This window comes from Molossus molossus, unplaced genomic scaffold, assembly GCF_014108415.1.
Source record: "Molossus molossus isolate mMolMol1 unplaced genomic scaffold, mMolMol1.p scaffold_m16_p_4, whole genome shotgun sequence".
NCBI lineage: Eukaryota > Metazoa > Chordata > Mammalia > Chiroptera > Molossidae > Molossus > Molossus molossus.
In genome coordinates, this window is record NW_023425377.1 from 54,421,775 (window position 1) to 54,443,027 (window position 21,253).

A 21,253-nucleotide genomic window follows, 5' to 3' on the forward strand; every position below is an offset into this window, starting at 1 on the left:
GGGTGTAAGTTGATGGTCTAGTTTCATTTTTCTGCATGTAGCTGTCCAATTTTCCCAGCACCATTTATTAAAGAGGCTGTCCTTCCTCCACTGTATGCTCTTGCCACCGTTGTCAAATATTAATTGAGCATATTGCCTTGGATCCATTTATGGGTTCTCTGTCCTGTTCCACTGGTCAATGTGCCTGTTTTTGTGCCAGTACCAGGTTGTTTTGATTACAGTGGCTTCGTAGTATAGCCTGAAATCGGGTATTGTGATCCCTCCAATTTTGTATCCTGCTACTTTGCCAAATTCATTTTAAGTCTAGTAAACTTTTGATGGAGTCTTTGGGGTTTTCTATGTATAGTATCATGTCATCTGCAAATAATGACAGTTTCACTTCATCCTTTCCAGTTTGCATCCCTTTTATTTTTTCTTCCTGTCTGATTGCTGTGGCTAAGACTTCCAGTACTATGTTAAATAAGAGTGGCAAAAGTGGGCATCTTTGCCTTGTTCCTGTTCTTAGGGGAAATGCTTTTGGTTTTTGCCCATTGAGTATGATGTTGGCTGTAGGTCTTTCATATATAGCCTTTATTATGTCTGGATATGATCCCTCTATTCCCACATTGCTGAGCGTTTTTATAAGAAATGGAAGTTGGATTTTGTCAAAGGCTTTTTCAGCATCTATTGATATGATCATGTGGTTTTTATTCTTTATTTTATTTATGTGGTGTATCATAGTTATTGATTTGTGAATATTGTACAAGCCTTGCATCCCTGGGATGAATCCCACTTGGTCATGGTGGATAATTTTTTTGGTGTATTGCTGCATCTGATTTGCTAGTATTTTGTTCAGGATTTTGGCGTCTATGTTCATCACGTATATTGGTCTGTAGTTTTCTTTCTTTGTAGTGTAGTGCCTTATTCTGGTTTTGAAATTAAAATTATGCTGCCTTCATAAAATGAGGTTGAAAGTCTTCCTTCTTCTTGAACTTCTTGAAATAGTTTGAGGAGAATGGGTGTTATTTCTTCTTTGCATGATCGGTAAAATTCCCCCGTGGGCCTGGGTTTTTGTTTGCTGGGAGAGTCTTGATTACATCTTCAATTTCTTCTGTTGTTTTTGGTCTGTTCAAGTTTTCTATCTATTCCTGGTCCAGTTTTGGGAGACTGTGTGTCTCTACAAATTGGTCCATTTCGCTTAGATTATCGAATTTGTTGCCATATAAATGTTCATAGTAGTTGTTAATGATCTTTTGTATTTCTGTGGTGTCAGTTGTTACTTCACCTCTTTCATTTCTGTTTTTGTGTATCTGGGTTCTCTCTCTTTGTTTCTTGGTGAGTCTAGCTAAGGGTCCATCAATCTTGTTTTTCTCTTCGAAAAACCAGCCTTTTGTTTCATTGATCCTTTGAATTTTTTTTTTTTCTCTATGTCAGTTATTTTGGCTCTGATCTTTACTATTTCCTTTGTTCTACTTGCTCTGGGGTTTTCTTTTTCTTTGCTCTCTAGTTCTTTAAGATGTGAGGTTAGATAATCTATTAGAGATTTTTCTTGTTTTTTGACGGAGGCCTGTAGTGTTATGAACTTTCCTCTCAAAACTGCATTCCCTGCATTCCACAGATTTTGTGTTGTTGTGTCTTCATTTTCATTGGTTTCCATGAAGTTTTTAATTTCCTCCTTGTTCTCCTCGTGACCCATTCATTGTTTAATAACATGCTATTTAGCTTCCATGAGTTCAAAAGTCTTTGTATGTTCTTCTTGCAATTGATTTCTTGTTTCATGCCATTGTGATCTGAGAATATGCTTGATATGATTTCAGTCTTCTTCAACTTCTGGAGTCTTAGTTTGTGCCCTAACACGTGGTCTGTCTTTGAGAATGTCCCATGTGCACTTGAGAAGTATGTGAATTGTGTAGTTTTGGGGTGTAATTCTTTGTAGATATCTATTAAATGCATTTGGTCTAGTGCTTCATTTAGAGTCTCTGTTTCCTTGGTAATTTTTTGCCTAGAGGATCTATCCAGTGATGTCAGCGGGGTGTTGATGTCCCCTGCTATGATTGTATTGCTATCAATTTCTCCTTTGAAGACCTCCAGAAGATTTTTAATATATTTTGGTGCTCCTATATCGGGTGTATATATGTTTATCAAGGTTATATCTTTCTGTTGGACAGATCATTTCAATAATATGTAGTGGCCTTCTTTGTCTCTAGTTATGACCTTCATTTTAAATCTATTTGATCAGATATGAGTATTGCTACCCCAGCTTTTTTTTTTTTCCTTTTTGTTTGCTTGGAATATTTTTTTTCTATCCCTTCACTTTCAATCTATGTGAGTCTCTTGTTGTGAGGTGCGTCTCATGTGAACAACATATAGATGAGTCATGCTCTCATATCCAATCAGCTACTCTGTGTCTTTTTATGGGAGCATTCAATCTATTTACATTTAAGGTGATTATTGATATATACTTATTTATTGCTATTTTTGTTTTGTGTGGTTCTATTTTTCTTCCCATTTCTCCTGTTAATTACAGCAGTCCTTTTAACATTTCTTGCAGTGCTGATTTGGTGCTAATGTATTCCCTTAGCCTTATTTTTTTTTGTCTGGGATGCTCTTTATTTGACTTTCTAATTTGAATGACAGCCTTGCTGGGTAGAGTAGTCTTGGATTCAGATCCTTGTTCTTCATGACCTTGATTACTTCATGCCATTCTCTTCTGGTTTGTAGTGTTTCTTGTGAGAAATCAGCTGAGAGCCTTATGGGGTTTCCTTTGTAGGTAACCTGTTGCTTATCTCTTCCTGCTTTTAGGATTCTCTCTTTGTCTTTAATTTTTGGCAGTTTGATTACTATGTGTCTTGGTGTGGGCCTGTTTGGGTTCTTCTTACTTGGGGCTCTCTATGCTTCTTGAACTTGTATGCCTTCTTCCTTCACCAAATTAGGGAAGTTTTCTGTCACTATTTCTTTGAATATATTCTCTAACCCTTGCTCATTTTCTTCTTCTTCAGGGACTCCTATGATGTGAATATTATTCCGTTTCCAGTTGTCCCAGAGTTCTCTTAAGCTGTCTTCCTGTTTTTTCAATGTTTTTTCCTTTTGGTTTTCTGATTGGTTGATTTTTTCTAGCCTGTCTTCTAATTCACTGACCCGGTCCTCAGGTTCCTCTAATCTGCTTTTTAGACCTTCCAATATGTTTTTTTATTTCTGAGATGTCATTCTTCATTTCTTCTTGGTGGTTTTTAATTTCCAACTGGTTGATTTTCAATATTTCTATGTCATTACTCATCGTACTCATGTCCTTGTCCATGCTGTTGAGCTTCCTCAAGATCATGATTCTGAATTCTAGATCTCTTAATTTTCTTAATTGCACCTCATTTATGTCATCTTTGGTAGAAGTCTCTTGTTTTTTTATTTGGCTTTTGTTTCTGTTTTTTTACCATTTTGGCTCTCACAGTGGGCTTTGGAGTCTCCAAATTTTCTCTGTGGGTGTTGGTGTTCTGCTGTTTTTGGCTCCCTCTCCTGGGCTTGGATCAGGCAGGGAGGACCCACTTTAAACATCACTGTCAAGTCTTAACTTTCCTGGTTAGAGTTGCTAGTTCAGGGAATGGTAGTTATCCCCTAGCTTTTTTGCCTGGAGGCTATTAGTAGTGGTCACCTAAAGAACTTTGGTTTCTGAGTTGACTGAAAGACTTCCTCAGGTGCTCAGTGTAAGTGGATTTCCCGAGGGTGGGGCAGATGCTGGTTGTTAATGGGCCTCAGTTAGCATTTCAATGGCCAACCAATGGTGTTGAATCTCTGAGGGAGGGGCCACCACCTCTCCCCAGGACCCTGGGAAGAAGTAAGATAACCACAGTCCTGTGTGGCTGCACTCAGCTAAAGCTCTGAGCACCCTCCAAATCCCAAGTGTTCCCACACTGTTCCAGTCCAGTCTGTCTTTCCTCTGCTGGATCCCAAGGTGAGTGGCCACTGCCAATTTAGCTTCCGTCCGAACTCTGCGTCATGGAGCCACCTGGGACTTTTACCCAAGGGCGCTGCTTTCAGCTAAGGGCAGCAGAGGCTGCAGCACCAGCAGAGGGCATAGCACTTAGCTGAGTTCACAGGACCCAACCAAGGGCATAGCACCCAGCTGAGGTGACAGGACCCAGCGTGTGCAGCTTACAGCCTAGTCCCCTGGTCCCAGTGGAGTCAGCTGGTCCCAGCCCAAGCCGCTGTGGACCGTGGGCTCCCGGAACCCTCTCAGGTTCTTACAGGCCTACCAGTATTGAGTCAGTTTCCCTGGTTATGTGGTCCTCCAAGCTGCCTTTTGCTTGCCCCTTCCTGACGATTTGTCTTTATTTTCGTTGCAATTCCAATTTGGTCCTGGGAGATGGTCTGTGTAGCTTCCATTCACTCTGCTGTCCTTTCAGGGCAGATCCATGCAGCATTCCCATTTACAACAATAGTTTTCTCACCCCTATGTGCTACTTAGATTAAATTTTGTTTTAACTCCAATTTCCTCTTGACGCCAAAGACTCAACCAAGTTTGTGGTAGATCCCTGTGCAGAACCTTTTTAGTTTGATGTAGTCCAATGTGTTCATTTTTTTCCTTTGTTTTTATTGCATCAGGTGATGTATCAGTGAAAATTCTGCTGCATATGATGTCTGAAATTTTGATGCCTACATTTTCTTCTAGAATTTTTATGGATTCACAAGACACATTTAAGCCTTTTATCCATTTTGAGTTTATTTTTGTGTATGGTGTGGGTTGATGTTCTAGTTTTATTTTTCTGCATGTAGCTGTCCAATTTTCCCAACACCATTTATTAAAGGGGTTGTCTTTACTTCACTGTATGTTCTTGCCACCTTTGTGAAATATTAATTGAGCATATTGCCTTGGGTCTATTTCTCGGTTCTCTATTGTGTTCCACTGGTTATATGCCTGTTCTTGTGCCAGTACCAGGCTCTTCTGATTACAGTCACTTCGTAGTATAACCTGATATTTGGTATTGTGATCCCACCTTCTTTATTCTCTTTTTCAAAGTTGTTGTGGCTATTCGGGGTCTTTTTTGGTTTCATATGAACTTTTGAAGAAATGCTCAATATCACTAATCATCAGAGAGATGCAAATTAAAACAACAATGAGGTATCACTTCAAACCTGTCAGAATGGCTGCCATCAACAAATCATCAAACAGCAAGTGTTTGCGAGCGTGTGGAGAAAAGGGGACTCTAGTACACTGCTGGTGGGAATGCAGACTGGTGCAGCTACAATGGAAAACAATATGTTGTTACCTCAAAAAATTAAAAAATGAACTTCCTGCCCTGGCCTGTTTGGCTCAGCAGTTGGAGCGTCGGCCTGCGGTACAGAGAGACCCAGGTTCGGTTCCTCTAAGGGCACATACCTCGGTTGCAGTTTGTACCCGGCTCTGGTTGGTCATGCGGGTGGCCGCCACTCGATGTGTCCCTTTCACATCGATGTTTCTCTCTCTCTCTCTTCCTCTCTCTCCCTCCCGCTCTATCTGAACAAAAAATGGAAAAATGTCCTCGGGTGAGGAAAAAAAAAAATGAACTTCCTTTTGACCCCATGATCCTGCTTTTAGGAATATACCGTAAGAAGCCTGAACCATAAATTAGAAAGATTATATGTACCCCCATGTTTATAGCAGCACTATTTACAATAGCTAAGATCTGGAAACAACCGAAGTGTCCATCAGTAAATGAATGAATAAAAAAGCTGTGGTACATATACACAATGTAGTACTATGCAGCTATAAGAAAGAAAGATCTCTTATCCTTTGAGAAACATGGATGGGCCTGGAAAGTATTATCCTTAGTGAAATAAGCCAAGCAGAAAAAGACAAATACCACATTATCTCACTTATATATGGATTATAATGAACATAACAGTCTGAGGAATATGGTAGCCCCTGAAACATGGAAGTAGGGCACAAACTGACATCCCTCAAAAGAGGGGGTGCGGGGGTGAGAAGAGATAAACCACAGAACTTATATGCATGTATGCATAACCAATGGACATGGTCAACAAATTCGGGAATGACGTGGGGGGGATGTGGAGGAGGGTGTCAATGGGGTAAAAAAAGAAACATCTATAAAAAAATAAAAATAAAATATTGTCTCCATTATTAATAATGTGTTAATACTGCTAAAAAACAAACAAACAATACAAAAACAAAAAACAAAAACAACAGAAAAAAACACAAATTGAAAGTCTGAATAGGAGAGTAGAGGAAGCTGAGGACCGGATCAGTGAATTAGAAGATAGAGTAGAATAAATCAACCGATCAGAAAACCAAAAAAATAATGATAATAATAATTAAAAAACACGAAGACACCCTAAGAGAACTGTGGTACAACATGAAATATAACAAAATCTAAAACAGAGGAATCACAGAAAAAGAACTGAGCAAGGAATAGTAAATATATTTAAGAAACAGTGACAGAAAACTTTCCTAATTTGGTGAAGGAGGAAGACATTCAAGTTTAAGAAGCACAAAGAGCCCCAAGTAAGAAGAAGAACCCAAACAGGCACACACCAAGACACATAGTAATCAAAGTGCCAATAATTAAAAATGAAGAGAGAACCCTAAAGGTAGCAAGAGAGAAGCAACAGGTTACCTACAAAGAAAACCCCATAAGCCTCTTAGCTAACTTCTCAACAGAAACACTACAGGCCAGAAGGGAATGGCATGAGGTAATCAAGGTCATGAAAAACAAGTATCTGAATCCAAGACTACCCAGCAAGGCTATCATTCAAAATAGAAGGTGAAATAAAGAGCTTCCAAGACAAAACAAAACAAAACAAAAAAACAAAAACAAAAAACAACAGGCTAAGGGAATACATTAGCACCAAATCAGCACTGCAAGAAATGTTAAAAGGACTTCTGTAATTACCAGGAGAAATAGGAAGAAAATTAGAATCACACTAAACAAAAATGGCAATAAATAAGTACATATCAATAATCACCTTAAATGTAAATGAATTGAATGCTCCTATAACAGGACACAGAGTAGCTAATTAGATGAGAAAGCATGACTCATCTATATGTTGTTTCCAAGAGACCCACCTCACAACAAAAGACGCACATAGGTTGAAAATGAAGGGATGGAAAAAAACCTTCCAAGCAAACAGAAAAGACAAAAAAAGCAGTGGTGAAATACTCATATCTGATAAAATAGATTTCAAAATGAAGGCCATAACTAGAGACAAAGAAGGCCATTACATAATATTGAAAGGATCTATTCAACAGGAAGATATAACCTTGATAAACATATATGCACCCAATATAGGAGCATCAAACTATATTAAAAATCTTCTGGAAGACTTCAAAGGAGAAATTGATAGCAATATAATCATAGCAGGGGACTACAACACCCCGCTGACATCACTGGATATATCCTCTAGACAAAAAAATTAGCAAGGAAACAGAGACTCTAAATGAAGCACTAGAACAAATGGATTTAATAGATATCTACAGAGAATTACACTCCAAAACTACACAATTCACATTCTTCTCAAGTGCACATGACACATTCTCAAAGATAGACCACATGTTAGGACACAAACTAAGTCTCTACAAGTTCAAGAAGACTGAAATCATATCAAGCATTTTCTCAGTTCACAATGGCATGAAACTAGAAATCAATTGGAACAAGAACATGCAAAGACACTTGAGCACATGGAAGCTAAATAGCATGTTATTACACAATGAATGGGTTAGCAAAGAGATCAAGGAATAAATACAAAACTTCCTGGAAACCAATAAAAATGAACACACAACAGCACAAAATCTACAGGAAGCAGGGAAACAGTTCTAAGAGGGAAGTTCATAGCACTACAGGCCTACTGCAAAAAAACAAGAAAAATATCTAATAGACTATTTTACTTCATAACGTAAAGAACTAGAGAGCAAACAAAAAGAAAACCCCAGAGCAAGTAGAAGGAAAGAAATAGTAAAGATCAGAGCAGAAATAAATGACATAGAGTCCAAAAAAACAATTCAAAGGATCAATGAAACAAAGAGCTGGTTTTTCAAAAGATAATCAAGATTGATGGACCCTTAGCTAGACTCACCAAGAAACAAAGAGAGAGAACCCAAATACACAAACTCAGAAATGAAGGAGAAGTAACAACTAACACTACAGAAATACAAAAGATTGCTAACAACTACTATGAACCATCATATGGCAACAAATTCGACAATCTAAGCCAAATGGACCAATTTCTAAAAACATATAGTCTCCCAAAACTGGATCAGGAAATGATAGAAAACTTGAACAGACCAATAACAGCAGAAGAAATTGAAGATGTAATCAAGATTCTCCCAGCAAATAAAAGCCCAGGCCCGGATGGCTTCACAGGGGAGTTTTACCAAACATTCATAGAAGAACTAACACCCATTCTCCTCAAACTATTTCAAAAAGTTCAAGTAGAAAGAAGACTTCCAAACTCATTTTATGAAACCAGCATAATTCTAATTCCAAAATCAGAAAAAGACACTACAAAGAAAGAATAGTACAGGCCAATATCCCTGATGAACAAAAATGCCAATATCTTGAACAAAATACTAGCACATCGGAACCAGCAATACACCAAATAATTATTCACCACGACCAAGTCCATAAACATGATACACCACATAAATAAAATGAAGAATAAAAACAAGATGATCATATCAATAAATGCCGAAAAAGCCTTTGACAAAATCCAGCATCCATTTCTGATAAAAATGCTCAGCAATGTGGGAATAGAGGTATCATATCTAGACATAATAAAGACCATGTATGAAAGACCTACAGCCAACATCATATTCAATGGGCAAAAACAAAAAGCATTTCCCTGAAGAACAGGAACAAGGCAAAGATGCCCACTTTCGCCCCTCTTATTTTACGTAGTACTGGAAGTCTTAGCCACAGCAATCAGACAGGAAGAAAAAATAAAAGGGATCCAAATTGGAAAGGAGGAAGTGAAACTGTCATTATTTGCAGATGACATGATACTATACATAGAAAACCCCAAAGACTCCATCAAAAGTTTACTAGACTTAATAAATGAATTTGGCAAAGTAGCAGGATACAAAATTAACATCAAGAAATTGATAGCATTCTTATACACCAATGATGAACTCACTGAAAGAGAAACTAAGAAACAAACCCATTTACCATTGTGGCAAAAAATTAAGATACCTAGGAATAAACTTAACCAAAGATATAAATGACCTAATCGCAGAAAACTACAGGACATTTAAAAAAGAAATAGAGGGAGATATAAAAAGTGGAAGCACATAACCTGTTAATGGATTGGAAGAATTAACATCATTAAAATGTCCATATTACCCAAAGCAATTTATAAATTCAAGGCAATCCCCATTAAAATACCAATGGCATACTTCACAGAATTAGAACATTTACTTCAAAAGTTCATATGGAACCAAAAAAACACCTCAAATAGCCACAGCAATCTTGAAAAAACAAGTACAAATTTGAAGGAATCACATTACCAGCCACTGTAACCAAAACAGCCTGGAACTGTCACAAAAACAGGCATATAGACCAGTGGAACAGAACAGAGAACCCAAATATGGACCAAGGCAATATACTCAATTAATATTTGACAACGGTGGCAAGAGCATACAGTGGAGGAAGGACAGCCTCTTTAATAAATGGTGCTGGGAAAATTGGACTGCTACATGCAGAAAAATGAAACTAGACCATCAACTTACACCCTACATAAGAATAAACTCAAAATGGATAAAAGACTTAAGTATGACTCATGAATCCATAAAAATCCTAGAAAAAACTGTAGGCAACAAAATTTCAGACATCATATGCAGCAGAATTTTCACTGATACATCACCTAAGGCAATGGAAACAAAGGAGAAAATGAACACATGGGACTGCATCAAACTCAAAAGCTTCTGCACAGCGAAAGATACAATTATCAATACGGAAAGGCTACTCACTGTATGGAAGAGCATAATTGCTAATGATATATCAGATAAGGGGTTAATTTCCAATAAATATAGAGTGCTCATACAACTCCACAAACAGAAGACAAAGAACCCAATTTAACAATGGGCAGGAACTAAATAGACACCTCTCCAAACAGGACATACAAATGGCCAAGAGATATATGAAGAAATGCTCAATATCACTAATCATCAGAGAGATGCAAATTAAAACAACAATGATGTATCACCTCACATCTGTCAGAATGGCTGCCATCAACAAATCATCAAACAAGTGTTGCCGAGGGTGTGGAGAAAAGGGAACTCTAGTGCACTGCTGGTGGGAATGCATACTGGTGCAGCATCTATAGACAACAACATGCTGTTACCTCAAAAATTAAAAATTGAACTTCCATTTGACTCCCTGATCCCACTTCTAGGAATATACCCTAAGAAGCCTGAAACACCAATCAGAAAGAATATATGTACCCCCATGTTTGTAGCAGCACTATTTACAATAGCTAAGATCTGGAAACAGCCCAAGTGTCCATCAGTAGACGAATGGATAAAAAAGCTGTGGTACATATACACAATGGAGTACTACACAGTTGTAAAAAGAAAGATCTCTTATCCTTTGAGACTACACGGAGGGACCTGAAAGTATTATCCTAAGGAAAACAAACCAAACAGAGGAAGAGAAGTATCATATGATCTCACTTATTTGTGGAATATAATGAACATAACAGTCTGAGGAATGGGGTAGTCCCAGAGACATGGAAGTGGGGTACAGACGGAAAATTCCCAGAAGAGGTGGTAGTGGGGGAGAGATAAACCACAGAACTTATATTCATGTATGCTTGAACAAGGGACATGAACAACAAAGCTGGGGACAGCTTTGGGGGAGGAAGTGTGAGGGGGGAATCAGTGGGGCAAAAGGAGAAACATCTGTAAAAAAAATAAATTAATTAATAAAAAAAATTATCACTTTATTTTTTTAAAATATATGTTTATTAATTTTTTGAGAGCGGGAGGGGAAGGAGAGAGAAAAATATTGAGGTAAGAGAGACACATTGATTGGTTGCCTCCTGCACACGCCCTGATTGGGCCCTGGTATCAAACCTGCAACACATGTATATGTGTCCTTGACTAGGCATTGAGAGCCTTCAGTGTATTTGCAAATGCTCTAACCCATGAGAAACACTGGACTGGGTTGACATGGAATTTCTAATTCAATGGACTGCTAATGGAGGGAGCCTGTTCATGGCTCTGGATTTACTGTAACACGGAAAGGGCTTTTGAGTTAGAGCTGTCACATGTTAGTGGGTCACATCTCCTGGCAAAGTCAGACAGGCCACATTAGGCTACCAAGTACTCTCTACAACAAGTAACCACAGGAAGGTAAGGGGCACAGTCCTGAGAAAAACCATCCAAACTTCCCCTGTGTGGCAACGTGCAGGGTAAGTCAGTGGCATTACCTCCAGTGAGGATATGGGAAGAAAGGGAGCCCTTGAAGGTGTCAGAATTTTACAAGGAAAACTGAGTACACAGTGGCAAAGCCATGGGGTGAGGAGATTTCAGAAAGGCTGTGCTCCAGGGTATGTACTATTCAGGCAGTCTGGAAAAACAGTGAAAACACAAGGATGTCACAAAACCCACAAGTCCCACTGGGCTCCTCAGTCATGAAATAGCATGGCCAACTGGTTCTCAGACTGACCTTGCCAGGTGACCATGAAAAAAATGTACTGAGGATGCCCCAGGGTACAGTTTACTCTAGTCTATTTGGAAGCCTTCACTGCCACAAGGGCCCATGGTCCTCTAAAACACAAAGAACTGTCTTTTAAAAGTGTTATTTACCCATCTCACTATGAGAAAAAGGCTGACATTGGCTCAACAGCAGAGACTGCAGAAGGCCATTTCTTAATCAGTTTCTCTTTCGGACACTGAGGAGCTAAGCTGTGGTCTAAGTGCAGGATGGATGCCCTGGAAGATGTACTGTCCCTGTTGGGCAGAAGCTGGGGTAGGAGACCAGAAGCCATTGGAACCCCTTTGTCTGTTACCATCATGGCTAATGTCTTCATTCTATATCAGCTGATCTACTTCCAAGATTTCATGTGGTGTTCAGGGTGTTGCAGGCTCCACAGTGAGCAGGGCTGCATAGGTGGTGGCCTTTGCCCAACTTCTTGTTCCACTCCACCACCATTTCAATGCAAAACATCTCCATTCTTACTTCTTCCTGCTTGCCTTGCTTCTTCCTTACTTTCAGTTTGCATCTGCCATCAAACTGCAAATGGGGCTGCTGGCTCAAAGGAACATAAGAGTTAGAAAGAGCCTGGTCCTGTCAGTGTTTAAAATGCTCATTAATTAACATTATAGGATCTTGGGAAGCTGTGAGGTGCTTGATCTGGAATGTTAACTTGTTATCCTTCCTTTTAGGGTAAGAAAAAGGTCATTTAAACAAATAAAAAGTTTGATTTTCAACTAACATAAGTCTCAGTTGTTTCATTCTGCAGCAGAATCACTCTTTGGCTGGCCCCTCAGTGCTGCTGATCTTGCCTAGTTGGGAACTCAGCACACTTTCAAAACTGGAGAAAAACCCAAGTGTTGCCAAATCAAGTTGGATCCTCACTATCCCCAGGGTTCTTTCTCTAAGCAGTGGCCAGGCCACCTGCTAGGGATGTTCTAATTTGCCTAGTGACCTGATTTGTAATATTTGAAAAATAAGGTCTCTAGCTGAGCCACCTAATCTTCTGACCTCCTCTCAGGGATGTAACTGATGTTTCTTCTGCCCCTCCACTCCTACCCTGGACCCCAAATTTAGTCTTTGGGTCTCACCAGCAGTACCTAAAAGGGAGATGGACATCATCAGAAAGTTGGGTGACTGTACCCTTGTAGAAACAAGTCTATAGGAGCCATGTCATCACTTCAACATTTTTTCTCCTTCAATTATATATTATACTTAAGATTCAAGAGGTTAATAAAAGTATGTACCAGAAAGGCAACCTAATGATAAGTTTGCAAATACTTAAATGGGGTTGTTCATTTACTGGGCTTAAGATGTGGTCACCAGTTGTTTCACAGTGAAAATGGTTTCAGGTCTTGGTGCTGTTTTACTAATAACAGTATTGGATCACTTTTCATTAAGATTTAGCATAAACTAGAATTTTCTGGATTGTGTTAATATTAGCTTATTTTGACATGGAGAAACAGGAAGGCCTTTGTCTGTGTCTGTAATGGAGAGGCACCAGGCAGCACAGGTGAGGTAATAAAGCCCTATCACCAGCCAGGAAGAACAGAACAGCCCACACTGACTGAAAAAGACATGAACACTTAGGCAGATCTGCATACTTTAATTTATACAATTCCAGGATAATGAAACTCCTTTTAGAACTGACATGCTTATGTCAGCCTCTCTCCTCAGCAAATAAAATTCTGTTTCCTAATATCTTCAGTAAAGCCCTCTGGGTAAACACATCTCTCATCTCTCTAGTTCATAGGCCATGAGCAGGGTCTGCTTCTCCTGAGGCCTCCAGCTTCAGTCCCCATTAACTTCTGGTCTCTCAGTCACTACTTTCATATTGACTTGAGTTTTGGCAGTGCTGGAAAAACTCAGTTAAACAACAACAACAATATTCCAGATATGTTCTAATACTGAATTTGCTTTAGGCATTACTGACCATTTCTACCACATGTAATTTATCTAACAGTCACTTTCAGTTTAAAATACAATCTCTTTCTTGAAAATCTAAGCCTTCTTGGCACCCTACATCTCTTGTCCCTTTTCTTCTTCCATTGGAGAGGTGTCCTGCTGTTGAGTTCATCTTTGTCTTGCTGGGCTCCTCTGAGGTCTACCCACCTGGGCCTGTGTACCAGCCTCCTTCCAAGCTGCATCTTGCACTACATCCTGTTCCCAGTCTCAGCCCCTTTGAGATTTCTGGTTGCCCCAGAACATGTATTTCCTCCTTGGGTCTGAGTCATGAAGGGTTTTGTATGTTCTGGCCTGACCACCTGGCCTCTCAGGCACCATTTCCTTCTTACTGTGGAAGCAGGCTTTCTTTGGGAGGTGGGTATTCTTTCTGGGATACATTCAAGGCAGTAATATGTTTTCATCTACTCTCATGTTAACCTAAAAATAGAAGGCTTTCAAAGTGAAAGGCAGCATGCATATATTTGAGATCAAAGCATAGCTGTTTGGGAATTACTGATTCAGGCAGAAACCAAAACAGTGTTCCAGTTAGAAGACAAAAAAGTGATAGGTATTTATGAAAAAGGGAAGGGAAGCAATTACATTCATAGAAGGAAGGCATGCATGTCTGGAGTAGCCCAGTTAATTGAGTATCGTCTTGTGCACCAAAAAGTTGCCAGTCTGTTTGAAAGGGTTAATAATGTTTTAACAAAATTAACTCTATTCTGACCAGTTATTTCTACATGTGAACACCCAAACAGTTTTCTAAAAATCCCTGGGACTAAAACCCAGGAAAAACATAAAGATAAGGGGTTAATGGTGGCCTTGGAAAACTTGGAGGGGCCATAAATAGAAAGAGATTAATGATGGCCCTGACCTCTGCTGAAGCAGATTCCTCCCTTACCTCTGAGACAGCGCTATCAGCCCTGGCACCAATTACATGGCACTAAGAGAATGTGGGTTTTTTTAAATGTAGTATTTTGTAGTTTTTATAGTTTGTGTCTATATAAGTCACAGAGAACAAAGAAAGGTGCTGCTGGGCTTTTAAAAAATTTTTGGCCCAGCCCCTGCCTGCACCCAGGCGCATGCAATAAAGCCATTTTACTCTAGACCGGTCTTGTGTTGTGGATGTGATCTCCTGCTGGCTTGCACCCTTTATTTGTGCCGAAACCTGGGAGATCTGTGAGGATTCTGCATGGGGGTAACCATGGGCTCCTGGAGTCTTCCAGGCCTCCTGTTGGGCCAGGATCAATCACATCCTTAGCTAGATATCGGACATCCAACCTTTTCTGCAGATCCAACATCAACACCAAACACTAATTCACTGGTGAGTGTTTTTTGCCTACTGGTCTGAATCTCCAGACTGTCTTATTATTCCATGTTCAAAACATGAGAGCCAGGTCTCTTGGTCACATCTGTGTGATTGATTGTCCCTCTGAAATCCATTGCTGGTCAGGACACACTTCTTGGGAACCAGGTTCCCTCAGCTTACTATATATCTAGGGACGCCTGGTATAGGAGAGTTGCATGTCTCTCTACTCTAGGGGAGAAGCTAGGATGTCTCCTCCTTCTACCAGTGTATCCATCAAACTGCTAGGCCATTATACCTCACACCACAACATGGGAAGTGCTCAACCTGCCATTTCTCATACAACACCCCTAGGATGTCCCCTAAAAAATCTACAGACCCTGGGGCTTGCTCAGGATTTACATCCCAAGAGACTCATTTCTTATTGCAACATTGCATATCCTCAGTACAAATTAGACATTGGGTCATAGTGGCCTGAGAATGGCACCTTTGATTTCAACATTCTCACCAATCTAGACAATTTCTGTTGAAGGCAAGAAAAATGGTCTGAGGTTCCTTACATCCAGGCCTTTTTTGAACTCAGAACCTGCCCTTCTTTATGAGACTCTTGCTCCCTTTCCTAAATCTTCCTAATCTTCTAAACCTTGCACTCTAATCCTCCCAAACCTCCCTCTGAAGACACCATGATAACTTCTCCTGTTTCTTCCTTTGACCCAGCTAATCTTGCTCCACCACCTCCTCCCTTAGCCCCTTCTATGGGCCTCTCACCCTACCCTAAGCCTTCTACTCTGGTTTTGGCTCCTCTACCACTGCAAATGACTCCCTCACACACATGATCGGAAACCATCTTTGGTTCCTATCCATCCCCTACCTCAGCCCCCATTTTAGAATGTCCTCTGAAGGAAGTAGTGGGAACTGAAGGGATTGTCAGAGTTCATATCCCCTTCTCTCTCTCAGATTTGGCCCAAATATTCAGTTGAAACCAAGCCTGCTGAGAGGTGGCTCCTGGGTTCCCCACACAGTCACACTTCATACACTCACACACTTGGATGCTCCTCCCCACATCCCTTCCCTGCCCTGCTTTAGTTCTGCTCTTTTCTCTCTCACTACAAATAGTCATGGACTGACTGCCAATCTGCCTCTCTCTCCTCTCTTGCTCAACATGACTGACTGGGAAGCTATGGTTCAGGCAGAGCAGCCCTGCTAGTGGAGGCAAGAGGAGCAGAAGGATTATTAAATAATGCAGCTTGACTGTGCGGCTGGGAGTGGAGAGAAGGAGCTCAACAGCCAACAGGAGGAAAGAGGGCAGGGGAAGGGGTCCAGAAAAGATACCCCCATGCCCTGAAGACCTAAATCCCTGAGTGTCTTGGAGAAACCTTAACAAGAAGCATGGAGACATGAAGGCTACTAAGTTGGCTATCACAGTGCAAGTTTTGGGGTCCTAATGGGGAACTCTGGATCAAGATGATCTACCTTGGTCTCTCAACTGCCAATACTCAGAAGAAGTATTAGCAGAAGACATGATTCTCTTCCTTCTTCACCCTCCACTAGTAATAGGGTTGGTGTCCACAGTTTCTCCCCTCCCAGCACTAACTCTAGCTCAGGTAGTACAGGTAAACACAGGAGCATATTCTGTACTCCTTCCAATAGCTTCCAACATAAAAATGGCAATGAATATAAACAAGAACCGACCAAGCAGAACCTTAGTATTTCAAATGGTGCTCAACCTATTCACAACAGTATGTAAAAACTGAGTTTAGAAGAACATATTAAAACCAGGGGGAGACATTCTGTTGGTTTTAGCAGTTCACAAAATAAGAAGATAACAAGATCTCTGACAGAGAATTTTGAAAGGGAAAAGGAGCACTCCACTAATAAGAATATCTTTATAAATTGTCTAAGTTCTGGCAAAAGTGAGGGGGATGATTCTGGATTCACAGAACAAACTCACCATTGTGTTAAGCAGTCAACAAAGAAGCTGCTTACTAAATCCTTTTCATCTCACTATAAATTCTCTAAGCCAATTTCATAGAGCCAGTCCATTTTCCTTGGTACAACAGTCTAAATTCTCATTGGAATTCAGTACCAAGAGAGAGAACCTGTATTAGAAAGAACTTCTCCTTTTTGTTCCATGGATGTAACAGAACAGGCAGGAAGCTCTTTACAATTTTCATTGATTTCTGCTGATCTTACCACAGCCCAGACACCTTCAGAGTTTTTAGCCTTGACTGAATATTCTGTGTCCAAAGCAGATTTATTTTGTAAAAGTGTAAGCATGGCATCCCACTGTGACAACTTTGGCCACAATGGTTCTACCTCTCAGATCTTTCCTAATCCTGCTGCTGTCACAAAGGCAACAGTAGACCAGATGGGAACTGTTCTCTGGGCAGTTATGTCTCCTGGGAAATACAGGTTAGAAGGTCGATGTAGCATTGAATCTAATTTCTTACCAGAAACTTCTGCTGCTAATCAGAAGCAAGTGTTATTGCAAATTGCTGAACCCTATTATGAATGGGAGTGACTCAGAGACTCATCTATTAGCAGATGCTAAAGGAGATGAGCAGCCCTGGCCAGTTTGGCTCAGCAGTTAGAGCGTTGGCCTGTGGAGCAGAGAGTCCTGGGTTCAGTTTCCTCTAAGGGCATGTACTTTGGTTGCAGTTTGTCCCTGCCCCGGTTGGGGTTTGTGGATGGCAACCTGTTAATGTGTCTCTCTCACATCAATGTTTCTCTCTCTCTCTCTTCCTTCCTCTCTCCCTCCTGCTCTGTCTGAAGATAAATACACAAATGTCCTCAGGTGAAGATAAAAAAAAAAAAGAAGAGCATATGGTGTTACAAAATGGTGATATAATTTTGATGACAAGCTTCCCCCCAAAACTTGGATTTTATGAGCAACATAAAACAACTGCTGAACGTGTTAAAGGGATCCATCCTGTATCTGACTCAAGGATAATACCTTCTTCTGGTGATTATCATATTTTTAACAAAACATTTGGATATGATGCGAATCCTGTCAAAGTTCTTGCCACTAGCCTCAGTCCATATTGCAAAGAAAGATTTATAGAGAGGCGGACTTCCGGTCAAGATGGTGGTGTAGGTAAACGCAGTATCACGTCCTCCCACAACCACATCAAAGTTACAACTAAACTGCAGAACAACCATCATTCAAAACCACCTAAAATCAAGCTGAATGGAAGTCCTACAACTATAGAATTAAAGCAGCAGCCACATCGAGACCGGTAGGAGGGGCGGAGGCACAATGGGCTGGTCCCACACCAACGTGTGGTGGATAAAAATCAGGAGGATACCTTGGCTGGGAAGATCCTCCCTGAGGACTGAGGGGTCCCTGTCCCACACCAGACGCCCCATTCAGGGTTCAAGTGCCAGAAAGAGAAGTCCCCATAACTTCTGGATGGAAAAACCAGCAGGAACTGAGGCTCAGGGAAGCTGACATGGCTGGAGCGCCAGGAAGCTCCTTAAAGGGCCCATGCATGGACTTACTGGACTCACTCCCTCTAAGCTTGGAGGGGAGGCAGCTCGAGGGACACCAGAGACATACAGGGAAGAACTGAGCTGTCTGGCACTGGAGCGAGGGCTGGAGAGGGGGCTTTCTCTGGGACAAACGTGCTGTTAGAGGCCTTTGTTCCTTTGGTGAGCTCTTCCCTGGGGCAGCAGACATTCACCATGTCTGGGACTCCAGCAACCTGGCTCACAATAGTAGCCCAGCCCTGGTGATTCCCTGAGGCCCCGCCCCACCCAATTTTCAGGCCCACCCAAGCTGTTGCCACTTGCTTAACCATAGGATTGGCCTATCTTGGATCCTGCTTCAGGTTTTCCTAAATTCTTTCAAACAAGCAGCATCTGGTCTCAGCTAGCCTCATACCTTGTAGTAAGTAATACATAGAAACAAACACAGGGAGGCAGCCAAAATGAGGAGACAAAGAAACAGGTCCCAAGTGAAAGAACAGAACAAAACCCCAAGAAAAGAACTAAGCAAAATGGAGATAAGCAACCTAACAGATGCTGAGTTCAAAATATTGCTTATAAGGATGCTCAATGAACTTAGTGAGAACCTCAGTGAACTTAGGGAGGGTCTCAAGAGCATAAAAAAGGACCAGTCAGAAATAATGGATGCACAATCAGAAATGAAGGAGGCATTAACTGAAATAAAGAACAATTTACACAGATTCAATAGTAGAGTGGGTAAATCCAAGAAGCAAACCATCAATTTGGAATATAAGAAAGCAAAAAATGCCCAATCAGAACAGCAAAAAAAAACCCAAAAGAATCCAAAAAAAAAATGAGGATAGTGTAAGGAGCCTCTGGGACAACTTCAAGCATGCCAATATTTGCATCTTGGGGGTGCCAGAAAGAGAAGAGTGAGAACAAGAAATTGAAAACCTGTTTGAAACAATAATGACAAAAAACTTTCCTAACTTGGTAAAGGAAACAGACATACAAGTCCAGGAAGCACAGAGAGTCCCAAACAAGATGAACCCCAAGAGGCCCACACCAAGATACATCATCATCAAAATGCAAAACATTCAAGACAAAGAGAGAATCTTAAAAGCAGCAAGGGAAAGGCAGTTAGTTACCTTCAAGGGAGTTCCCATAAGACTGTCAACTGATTTCTCAAAAGAAACTTTGCAGGCCAGAAGGGAGTGGCAAGAAATATACATAGTGATGAAACGCAAGAACCTACAACCAAGATTACTCTATCCTGCAAAGCTGTCATTTAGAATCGATAGCCATATAAAGAGTTTCCCAGACAAGAAAAAGTTAAAGGAGTTCATCACCACCAAACCGTTATTATATGAAATGTTGAAGGGTCTTTTTGAAGAAAAAGATAAAATATATGAACAAACAAAATGGCAATGGATACATATCTATCAACAGTGGAATCTACAAACAAAATAAACAGGCAGAATGGAAACATTCTTACAGATACAGACAACATTTTGTTGGTTGCCAGATGGAAGGGGGGTTGGGAGAATGGGTGAAAAGGTGAAGGGATTAAGAAGTACAAATTCGCCCTGGCCAGTTTGGCTCAGCGGTTAGAGCGTTGACCTGCGGTACAGAGAGACCCGGGTTCGGTTCCCGCTAAGGGCATGTACCTCGGTTGCAGTTTGTCCCCGGCCCTGGTTGGTCGTGCGGGTGGCAACCACTCAATGTGTCCCTTCACATCGATGTTTCTCTCTCTCTCTCTTCCTCTCTCTCCCTCCCTCTCTGTCTGAACAAAAAAATGCAAAAAAATGTCCTCGGGTGAGGATAAAAAAAAATAAAAAAAATAAAAAAAAAAAGAAGTACAAATTCATTGATAGACTGACAAACCTCAAAGGGAAATGGGTTGGGGGGTGGGAAGAAATAAACCAAAGAACTTATATGCATAACCAATGAACACAGACAGTAGTGTGGGAAAAGGCGGGAGGGAGCGAGAGTGGAGAGGAGGGGGTCATTGGGGGAAAAATGAGGAACATCTGTAATACATTCAACAATAAATATTAAAAAAAAAAAAGATGTATAGAGGTCCTCATCAGAAGTAACTGCAGGGAGTAGCAGACTAATTTTGAAGCCAAAATATGGAAACGTAGAGGAAGTTAGTAGTCTAAGAAAACAAAAAGCAAGTTCATCATCTTGAAAAATGAACAGCATAGATGTTTTGAATAATTTGGAATCTTGTGAACTGGATGAAGATGATTTAATGCTTGATCTAGAATTATTAGAAGAACAGACTCTTCATCCTTCTGTTTGCCAGGAGGATTCACACCACTCTATAGTCTCATGCACTGCTGTAGTTCTTACTCCGATGGAACCAACACTAGACATGAGGAAAAGAGAAGAACTAAAATTTTCTGAACCTTCCAAACATTGGACAAAGGATGAAATATGATGAATGTCTAGAAAAATGAAGGGTATTGTGGACTGAAATCTAGCAGGTGAAGATAGACTGGCCCCCTGTGAAAGCAGCACCATCTTCAACTCCCAGAGCTGGTCATGGAGGCTGTAGTGTTTTTGTATGAACCATCTGGAGGACAAAAAGACCCAGGAAATAGAGGCAAAGGATGTCCATCTACTCACAATAAGGAAACTGTGGGAAAGTGGCCCAGAAAGAGGTACCTATGTGAAATCCCTTATGTGCTAGGCCCCAGAGCCAAGTAAAACCTACTTAGAATTCTTCTGACCAATAGAGTACTACCCACCTCCACCTGTTGCCTGGTAGCAGGAGTCTGTTTACTGTGACGCTGAGGAAGCTTAAATTTCAGAATCCTCAAGTGCACTGGGATCTTCCCAAGGCTCTAGAAGAAATCCAGGTATTTTTATTTTTGTTTGATTGCTAATGTTATTATTATTA

At 40.6% G+C, this 21,253-nt stretch overlaps 1 pseudogene; it reads left to right on the forward strand.

The window, feature by feature from the left end:
- Positions 1-16,348: 16,348 nt before the first annotated feature.
- LOC118643784 lies at positions 16,349-20,791 on the forward strand (annotated as a pseudogene).
- The last annotated feature ends 462 nt before the right edge of the window (positions 20,792-21,253 follow it).